Here is a 9,173-nt window from a genome sequence, read left to right on the forward strand (position 1 = left end):
CCAGCTGAGGGTCCCCCCCACAGGAGACAATCCTCCATGAACTTCTCCATCATGCCTCCTTCCCATGAAATCCCTGCCAGCAAACCTGCTCCAGTGTGGGGTCCTCCCTCCACAGGGTCACAGGTCCTGTCAGGAGTCTGCCCCAGCATAGGCTTCCCATGGCATCACAGCCTCCTTTGGGCATCCCCCTGGGCTCCGGCCTGGGGTCCTCCCCAGGCTGCAGGTGCATCTCTGCTCCACTGTGACCCTCCATGGCTGCAGGGGCACAGCACCACAGTTTGCCGGGGAATCTCTGCTCTGGAATAGTCTCTCACATGTTCCCACTCCTCTCTCAGAGGTGTTACCACCATCAATGATGGGCTCGGCCTTGGCCAGCAGTGGGTCTGTCTTAGAGCTGAATGGCATTGGCTCTCTCAGAAATGGGGGGAGGCTTCTGGTGTCTTCTCACAGAAGCCACCTCTGTTGCCCCCTGACTAGCAAAACCTTGCCACACCACCCTAGTACACCTGGGAATGGCATTGGCTCTCTCAGAAATGGGGGGAGGCTTCTGGTGTCTTCTCACAGAAGCCACCTCTGTTGCCCCCTGACTAGCAAACCCTTGCCACACAACCCTAGTACACCTGGTGAACGTAACACATGCAGGAAAGAACTTACTGCTATGATCAGTGGCTTGGAGAACCTGGCAGGGAAGATGAAGCTGAAACCGTTTGCCTTGTGTAGTCCAGCCCAGTGAAAGTCAGGGTCAGAGTGGTCTTTTGTCCAACACAGTCAGAAGTGACTGTCTTACTGTCCAAAAACTGTTCACTTCCATCACATGCACTCACTAACTAGGGAACGGATCGATCTATCAACAGAATATATGGATAAAAGGTGTTACCTTTTTTTTTGTTTCAAGTTTTCTGCCTCTTTTTTCTTTTGATTTTACTTTGTGCTATGCCCTAGCCAAATTATGCCATTTCAGGCTACAGCAGTGTTTGATTAGTATCACATTTGCCCCTAGACATCTCCAGCAAAAGCCTTTTTTTTTTTTTTTCCACTTAGTGGCATTGGCATGATAAGCTTTAAAGGGCTATTTCAAGTTTTTGTAGAGGAGCTTTTCTGGCCTCTGGGGTTCTTTTGTCACAGGCAAGAAGGCCATTAGAAATCTGGATATCTTAGTACTTGTGCAGCCACACACGAGTAAGTCTTTGCCAGGGAGGTTTCAGTACTGGAGCACTGCAATGAGCTGGAACTGTGGTATTTGGTATGCAGTCATGCTAATGTGACATGTAAAATCTAGCCTAGGCAGGACTAATTGAATAGTTCAGGCTGTCACCTCTGAGTTTGCACCGGTTTCAAATCTCAGACCCAGACAGGAGAGCAGAAATTACAATGTAATGCAACACAACATTGATCAAGCAGTAGGTTACCAGAAAGGGGATAATGTTTGTGATCGCATGAGGGCATAAACACTGAAGAGCAAAAGAATAACTGAGGCTGGTGTAAAGCTAAAGGTGACTTCTAATTTGGGGTTTTGATCTATGAGATTATTTAATCTATGAAAGAAAGACTATTTTTTTAAATTAATTTTGCTGCCTCTGTAGACAAAGCTGAAAAATAGAAGTCCATACATAATTTTGATCATTATGAGAAATTCTCCCATTTTTTCCTTCCTAACAACCTTCATTTGCTCATTGCCTTGAGATTGTCGGTAGATGTTTTCTACGTCATTAGTCAGTCTAGATGTAGTTTCCTTCAGAGCATTTGTTACTGTCTTTGCATGACCCTCCAGTAACCTTGGGCATGTCTGCTTCCATGGGGGCACACAAATGAAAACTCTTTGCTCGTGCTTCAAGCTGGCCGTAAGTGAACTTGTGGGTTGAGTGCCATGAAGAGCTGTTAATGCCCTGCTGTGTCTGAGTTAATAGGCCTAGAGGAGACAGAGCAGCATAGCTTCTGAATTGGATTCTCTTGCCTCCAGGCTGTGTAGAGTTTGGTGTCTGTGGGTGCAGGGGCCCATACAGATGTGGAGGATGTGCAGTGTTAGGTTTGTGCTGGAGAGCAATTAGTTTTGTTCTTCCCATTGCAAAGACGTTAGTCTGACTCTGTTGTTGTTTCCTAAGCTTTGTCACAGCTGGGAAGCTGTTCAGTGTGCAGAACAGGAGGCAGATTTCAATCTCTCCATGGCCTTTCCATGCCAGAGATGTGATGGAGATTGCCCACATGTTTCTATATGCAAGCCACAGTAGCAGAGAGCCAGGAGGGATGCTGCCAGAATGCGTTAGATCCATCACAACTGGAAAAGAGTTGAAATTACCCTCTCCCACTCTGGAGAGGGGCTCCAGTCACCTGCCCAGCCTCCTCCCAGCAAGGCACCTCTGTTTGTACCAGTAAAGACTGGATGCAGCAGTGTATGGAGCCCATTTGCCACCACCTCACTGAATTTATAGTCCGGTCTTGATAGGAAGACTCAGTCAGGTGAGTTAAAACTTGCCTGTTTCATTTTGGAAGGAAACTAAACAGTAAAGTAGGGGGTACCTGGATGTGTTGTGCCAACAGTCAGACACAGATCCTAAACAGGGACATGCTGTTATTATGCACAACTGACAGAAACAACAATGAAAAAAAAAACCACCCTACCCATGTTAGTGCAATGCTCTGCTTTACTTTTTATATGAGCCAAGGCAGCAGCCGATGTATCCATGGTCATTATTTTTTTTATTAAAGCAGTGTTACGGTTCCTCACAATGCTAAGTATCAGGTGGAAGCAAAGGCTGAAATAAATCAAAGCAAAGATAAAGACAAGGTTTTTTAGCTAGTCTAATCCCAGCTCTCTTGCTGTCTGTAGATCCCAGTGTGATAGGGAGCCCTATAAAATGTAAAATCTACTGTTTAAGTATTCTTTGGACAGTTTGGCATATCTTTCAAATTATGAAGAACAAACCCCTTTTTAAAATGGAACTCTGTATTAAATCAGAAGGAAGATGCTACAGATCAAAAGAAGCAAGTGGAGAAAGGGCAGTGAAGTGTTCATATTGCTTTGGGCTTTCTGATTCCAGGCAACCAAAGGCATCTAACAAAAGCCCTTTAAAATTGTATCAGATACCGTAGGTATGGCAGAGAAAGTGCATGGATGTGCTGAAAAGGCCAGTCTCCAAAAGGATGTCCTGCAGGAGACAGAAGATGTAAAGGTTGAAAGTCTGCATGTAAAGAACCTTTAAAAGCTCTGCTTGTAGTGCTGTTGCCAAGTGGAAAGAACAGTCATTGGCACAGGCTACCAGTCTGTGCTGGGCAAGTCTGGCATTATTACTGGACATCACAAGGCAGGAGATGGATAGCAGTAAGGGAGCAGGGAAGTAAAATCAGTGTTTCAAAAAAGTTTGAAGGTATACTAAAAATTAATCCACCCCCCACCTACCTTGGGTCCCTGACTGACATGGATAATGAATGTCATGCTTGAGGAGTCAGCCAGCCTCATTGCTGCAACAGCAACACCAAAGGAACCTTCACTAGTGCTCCAAACTCAAGGGATGCAATGTTCTGAAGAGAATGGAACACATACATTTCTAACATTCTTCCAAACTCTCACAGTTACGTGCACAGACATACCAAAGGACCGAAGAGCATGATGGGGCATATGTCCATCCTTCACCTCAGCCCACTTCCTCCATAGCTGAGCTGGCAACAGCCCAGCCCCACCAGGGACTCATGGTTAAAAGGAATGAAACCACCACAATTTCCTGGTCCTTTTTCACCCCATGGCAGAAGGCAAGACACTACACAGAGGCTGTGACCAAGGAGAGAGGGGTGATCTCTGACATGGGTGAAAGTTATTAGCTGGGGATTAGATGTGTGTCTTCATACCACGTGCCCCTTGCTGTGGGTGGGGGGAAGTCCCTACCTCATGCAGGAAGGACTTAAAACACAAACCAATACCATCTTGTAAGTGAGGTGTGTTTTTCCCTAAGAAAATGTGAATCAGAAACATGACCTTAGGGTTGAATTTTGTATTTGAGGAAGAACTCGCCAGACCTGTTCAGTCCAAGTCAGAAGGTCAGGCTGTCCCATGAACAGCACTACTGAAGTCAGCCATATCATAAAACTTTTGAAAAGTAGGGAAACCCCAATGATTCCATCTCTATGTTCTGTGTATTTGGGGAATGATATGATAGACATTCATAGAATCATGGAATGGTTTAGGTTGGAAGGGACCTTAAAGATCATCTAGTTCCAACCCCCCTGCCATGGGCAGGGACACCTTCCACTAGACCAGGTTGCTCAAAGCCTCATCCAGCCTGGCCTTGAACACTTCCAGGGATGGGGCATCCACAGCTTCTCTGGGCAACCTGTTCCAGTGCCTCACCACCCTCTCCGGGAAGAATTTCTTCCTGATATCTCATCTAAACCTCCCCACTTTGAATTTAAACCCGTTACCCCTTGTCCCGTCACTACAGGCCCTTGTAAATATATTCTCCAAGCAATCACCTAGTAGTAATTGTTACAGGGCTTAATATTGCATATGTGCTTATAAACAAATACTGCATCTGTCCAATCTCCTGGGCAAAGCATCACAGTTACTAAAGTGCTTAGAGCACTCCACAGTTACAGGTAAAGTGTGCAGCCATTGCATGTATTGTTGTGCTGGGTTAATTTAGATTTAATTAGTAAACAGTTCTTATCTCAATTTTACGAGCTTCCTTATTTCTTTTTCCTCTGATTCTTCCCCTCCACTGGAGGAGGGGAGGGGGATTTGTGAGAGCGGCTTCGTGATATTTTGCTAGCCGGCGTTAAACCACAATTGTATACAGCATCTTTTATGAAAGTCAAAGGGGCAGAAAGTATTTTACAAAGAGGATTGTGGTCATTTGAATATAAAGAATATTTCTGAAAGAGTGGAATGTCAGGTAGTGGAGGAATTGTATTTGTATTTCAGAGATGTACATCATTTTAACTATGTATGAATATGAAATTAATTCACAAAAAAGCAGATCTACCTATATTAATGAGTTGAAAATAACCAACAAAAATCCCATGAAAGCTCTCGTGTTAGGTGTTGCCTGAGAAGACCACCTGTGCTGGAAATTCTCATTTAAAAAGAAAAAAGACGACTGCTCGGGAGAGATTATACTCCTGATATTTCACTAAAAGTGCTTGTCAAATAAATTGGACTGCAGGGTATAAATCATATTTAATTAATGAAAATGGACTTCTATTGCTGCTGCTGTGCAGGGATTCAGATGATAAAAAAAAATGCTGGCATGTGATAATAGTAGTTGGAGATCATTGTCATGCAAATTGTTTTGAAGACGTGAACTGATCGCTTTTCGTTAGACTATGGAAAGAAAACACTTAGTTTTCAGTGTGTTGCACAGCCCTTGTTCTGTGTTATTAGACCCCTTTCATATTTGCATAACTGTCAACCTGTAGCAAATGGTAAAGAAAAGCACATACTTGAATAGAAAAACCAAGACAGGTCCTTTAAATTCACTTAAACATATTAGCTGCTTTGGGAAATAGAATGGTAACCTAACTAATGTTTACCATTTCTATTATTGTTTCATATTTTGTTTAAAGACAGGTGAAAGCAGCTCTCTGTCAGGAACTTTGCAGCTAAGATCCACCTCTGAAAAGACATACAAGCTTATTCTTTCGACAGATGTTGATAAAAATATGTGATCTTGAGGCGCACGTATGCTAAATTTTCTGCTTCAAATTGCTGTGAAAATGTAGGAATATCTGCAGAAGGCAATGATGTTTAAAGACGTTAACAAATTCCCACCCTCACAGGGATTTGGTTTAGTGACCAAAACTGACCAAACCAGGCTCGCGGTGTTGTGATCAGAGGTATAAAGTCCAGCTGGCAGACTTTGGCATCCATTAAGGTAGGTCTGTGCTGGGGACCAGAGTTCACGGCTACCGTAAAGGCCTGTGGTTCAGGAAAAATGTGGCTCAGTCACTGGGTGTGAGGATTTGAGAAGTGGTTTACATCTGACCACTCCTGAAGGGTTTTTATTCTCTTCATGTAATACAGCATCCTGTATGGTCTCATCCCTGTCTAGTCTAGTTCAGCCACATCATTGTCTCAGAACACAGAAACCCACAGAAAATCCAGCTTGGTACCTCTAAACTCTGCTGTGTTTTGAAACTTTGGTTCGCCTTCCAGATACTGTCGCCGGTCTGGGTTCCCCTGTTTATGTCTGCAGTCCTTATCCAGACTCCTGAGCATCAGATTACTGCTTGTTCCAGACCTCAGCTCTGTCCACCAGACTGGACTTGCCACCCCAACGTTCTATGAAACTAGAGAGCTGAAGGATTTTATGTTTTCTGTGCCTTGTTGTGGCATTTGGGGTGTGTGTTACAGCATACCTATTTCAGCTTGGTTATTATTCTTATTTAATGTTTATCTCACAGACAAGTCAATGTTATTCCCCATAAGAAATCTCATCATTTGTGTGCAATGACAGTAGCAATAAAGAATTTATTTGAGTAGCTTGTTTCTACTTGGCCCATTAAATTAGAGACAATCAAAAACATTGTTCAAAAAACTAACCCAGTCAATTCCTGTGCTTTTACAAGTAGCAGTAAATCATATGTAACAGGGCAGGCTGTTAAAATACAATCAGTCAAGATGAAAAATAGAAGGTCGGTGTTATCACAGCTCTCACCAGCAAGCTGCAGTGTAAAACGTGCTTCATTTAATCAGCTTCTCCAAAATCCAGACAACACAACCTCAGCAGGAGAGAGAGGGATGAGCTAAGGTCAGCTGAGGGAGGAAAGCAAGCACCCGTGCGCTTGCAGGGTGCTTGCAGAGAAGACCCTGCTGCCACGGTGTTCCCCTTTGAAATACTTTCCCTTCAAAGATGCATAGTGAATACGCGGTGGGTTACATGCACGTTGTTTCTGTACTGAAGGTAGGGTTACGCAGCACCACGCAGCAGGTGAAAGTGGGATGCGTAACTGCAAGTTTTCCAACCTCTTCCCTGGGAACTACTCTGAAATGTGCTGTAGAGCAACTCTGAGGAAGCTACAGTACAATGCCAGGGGATCCATGTCAAATGACAGGACAAGGAATAGTTATTTTTGGTCTTTAACTAACGTTGGATGTTCTAAGTTAACCTGAGATTTTCTATTTAGTCCAAAGAATGGTTTGTTTTGTTGGGTTTATTTTTTCCTTCAGGTTTTTTAATACCAGATAAAGAGACTTTCCTTTTTAATATAGAAAGAAAACAATAATTTTCAGACAAGTCAATGAAATTGTCCTTTTTTTCTTATCAGATTGACTTTAAATATGAAACAAACAGAAAGGAAAAAGCACAGGCATTAGCAGTTTCTATTTCAACAAATATGCAGTCTTTTTTCTACATCTACTTATTTATTCAGTCTTTCAGTCTCTCATACATCACAGGAAGTAGAGTCTCTAGGGAGAATTAGACTGTTCTTACCCTAAAGGATCCTTCATATTTCCAGCTTTGCTCTTTTTGCTCCAACAATGGGTGCATGGATGTGTCATTACTCACCAAGGACGCGACTAGTCGTGGGTATCAGAGGGCAAGGCAGAAGAAAGCTTGAAGTGGCTCTCTGTGTCTGTGAGTGACTGAAAACACTTCCTTGGGGTTTTTTTTGAACTTGCATACTGCATTAGTTAACTTATAAAATGAGCCTGAGAACAGCTGGAATCCAACTGAATGCAGCCAGTCCCATTGAATTGTTAATGATGTCTACAGCATGGATTTGTTTTGGAATAAATACTCAATGAGTAACTTGTTAGCGTGTTTTCAGTCTGAAGTGTGAAAGAAAATTGAAGCCTATCCCACTGTACTGGCTTTTAAAGACTCAGAAAGGTGCAGGCAAACACAAGCGCTGATTCTGCAGCAGCTCTTGAGAAGTTGTCTCAGATAAGCCGCATTTAGTTCTGGTTCCTAGGCCAGTGTTCACCACTGATGTGAGAATGAAGAAGTGGCTTTGTTTGGCTGCTGCTTTTCCAAGTGGTTGCTGAATGATTTAATGTGTCTAGAGTGTTTTGTGTTGTATTTTGTGTTGTATATTGAAAGCCAACCTATCCTGGGCTGTATCCAGAGAAGTGTGGCCAGCAGGTCGAGGGAGGGGATTCTGCCCCTCTACTCTGCTCTGGTGAGACCCCACCTGGAGTGCTGCATCCAGCTGTGGAGCCCTCAACATACGAAGGATAAATACCAGTTGGAGAAAGTCCAGAGGAGGCCACTAAGATGGTCAGAGGGCTGGAGCACCTCTGCTATGGGGACAGGCTGAGAGAGTTGGGCTTGTTCAGCCTGGAGAAGAGAAGGCTCCGGGGAGACCTTATAGCACCTTCCAGTACCTGAAGGGGCTACAAGGAAGCTGGGGGGGACTTTTTACAAGGGCCTGTAGTGACAGGACAAGGGGTAATGGGTTTAAATTGAGAGTGGGGAGGTTTAGATTAGATATCAGGAAGAAGTTCTTCCCGGAGAGGGTGGTGAGGCACTGGCACAGGTTGCCCAGAGAAGCTGTGGATGCCCCATCCCTGGAAGTGTTCAAGGCCAGGCTGGATGAGGCTTTGAGCAACCTGGTCTAGTGGAAGGTGTCCCTGCCCATGGCAGGGAGGTTGGAACTAGATGATCTTTAAGGTCCCTTCCAACCCAAACCATTCAGTGATTCTATGATTACTGATGATTTTCCCTTTGCTCCCTCTGTTCCGTTTAAGCAGGCTCTGTGTGTTAATTAGGAAATGTAAATACCTTTACAGAATGGTGCATTTTCATGCATTTTACAAAGCAAAGGCTGTAACCACACCAGTAGAAAACACAAGCAAGTATTTAGTCTCACAGTTTATGGCATGAAATACCCATTTCATAGAACCATACACAAAAGACCATCTAGTTCCAACCCCCCTGCCATGGGCAGGGACACCTTCCACTAGACCAGGTTGCTCAAAGCCTCATCCAGCCTGGCCTTGAACACTTCCAGGGATGGGACATCCACAACATCCCTGGGCAACCTGTTCCAGTGCCTCACCACCCTCTCCAGGAAGAACTTCTTCCTGATATTTAATCTAAACCTCCCCACGAGCTCCTGAAGTGGAGGCTGTTGGCAAAGCCTTGGAGGCTGTTCCTGCAAGCCTGGGAGTTAGTGGTGATTCCTGCTCTTCCAGAAACCTTTTGCTGTGACGCTCAATGCAAAGAGCCTTGATTACGCAGCCA

At 44.1% G+C, this 9,173-nt stretch overlaps 1 protein-coding gene across 1 annotated transcript in view; it reads left to right on the forward strand.

The window, feature by feature from the left end:
- Positions 1–9,173, forward strand: part of LOC104509481 (microtubule-associated tumor suppressor candidate 2-like) — a gene marked incomplete at its 3' end in the record, with an annotated part of 129,893 nt that overhangs the window by 111,765 nt on the left and 8,955 nt on the right. The gene's annotated exons all lie outside the window — the stretch shown is intronic.

This window comes from Eurypyga helias, unplaced genomic scaffold (genome assembly GCF_000690775.1).
Source record: "Eurypyga helias isolate BGI_N326 unplaced genomic scaffold, ASM69077v1 scaffold4985, whole genome shotgun sequence".
Taxonomy (NCBI): domain Eukaryota; kingdom Metazoa; phylum Chordata; class Aves; order Eurypygiformes; family Eurypygidae; genus Eurypyga; species Eurypyga helias.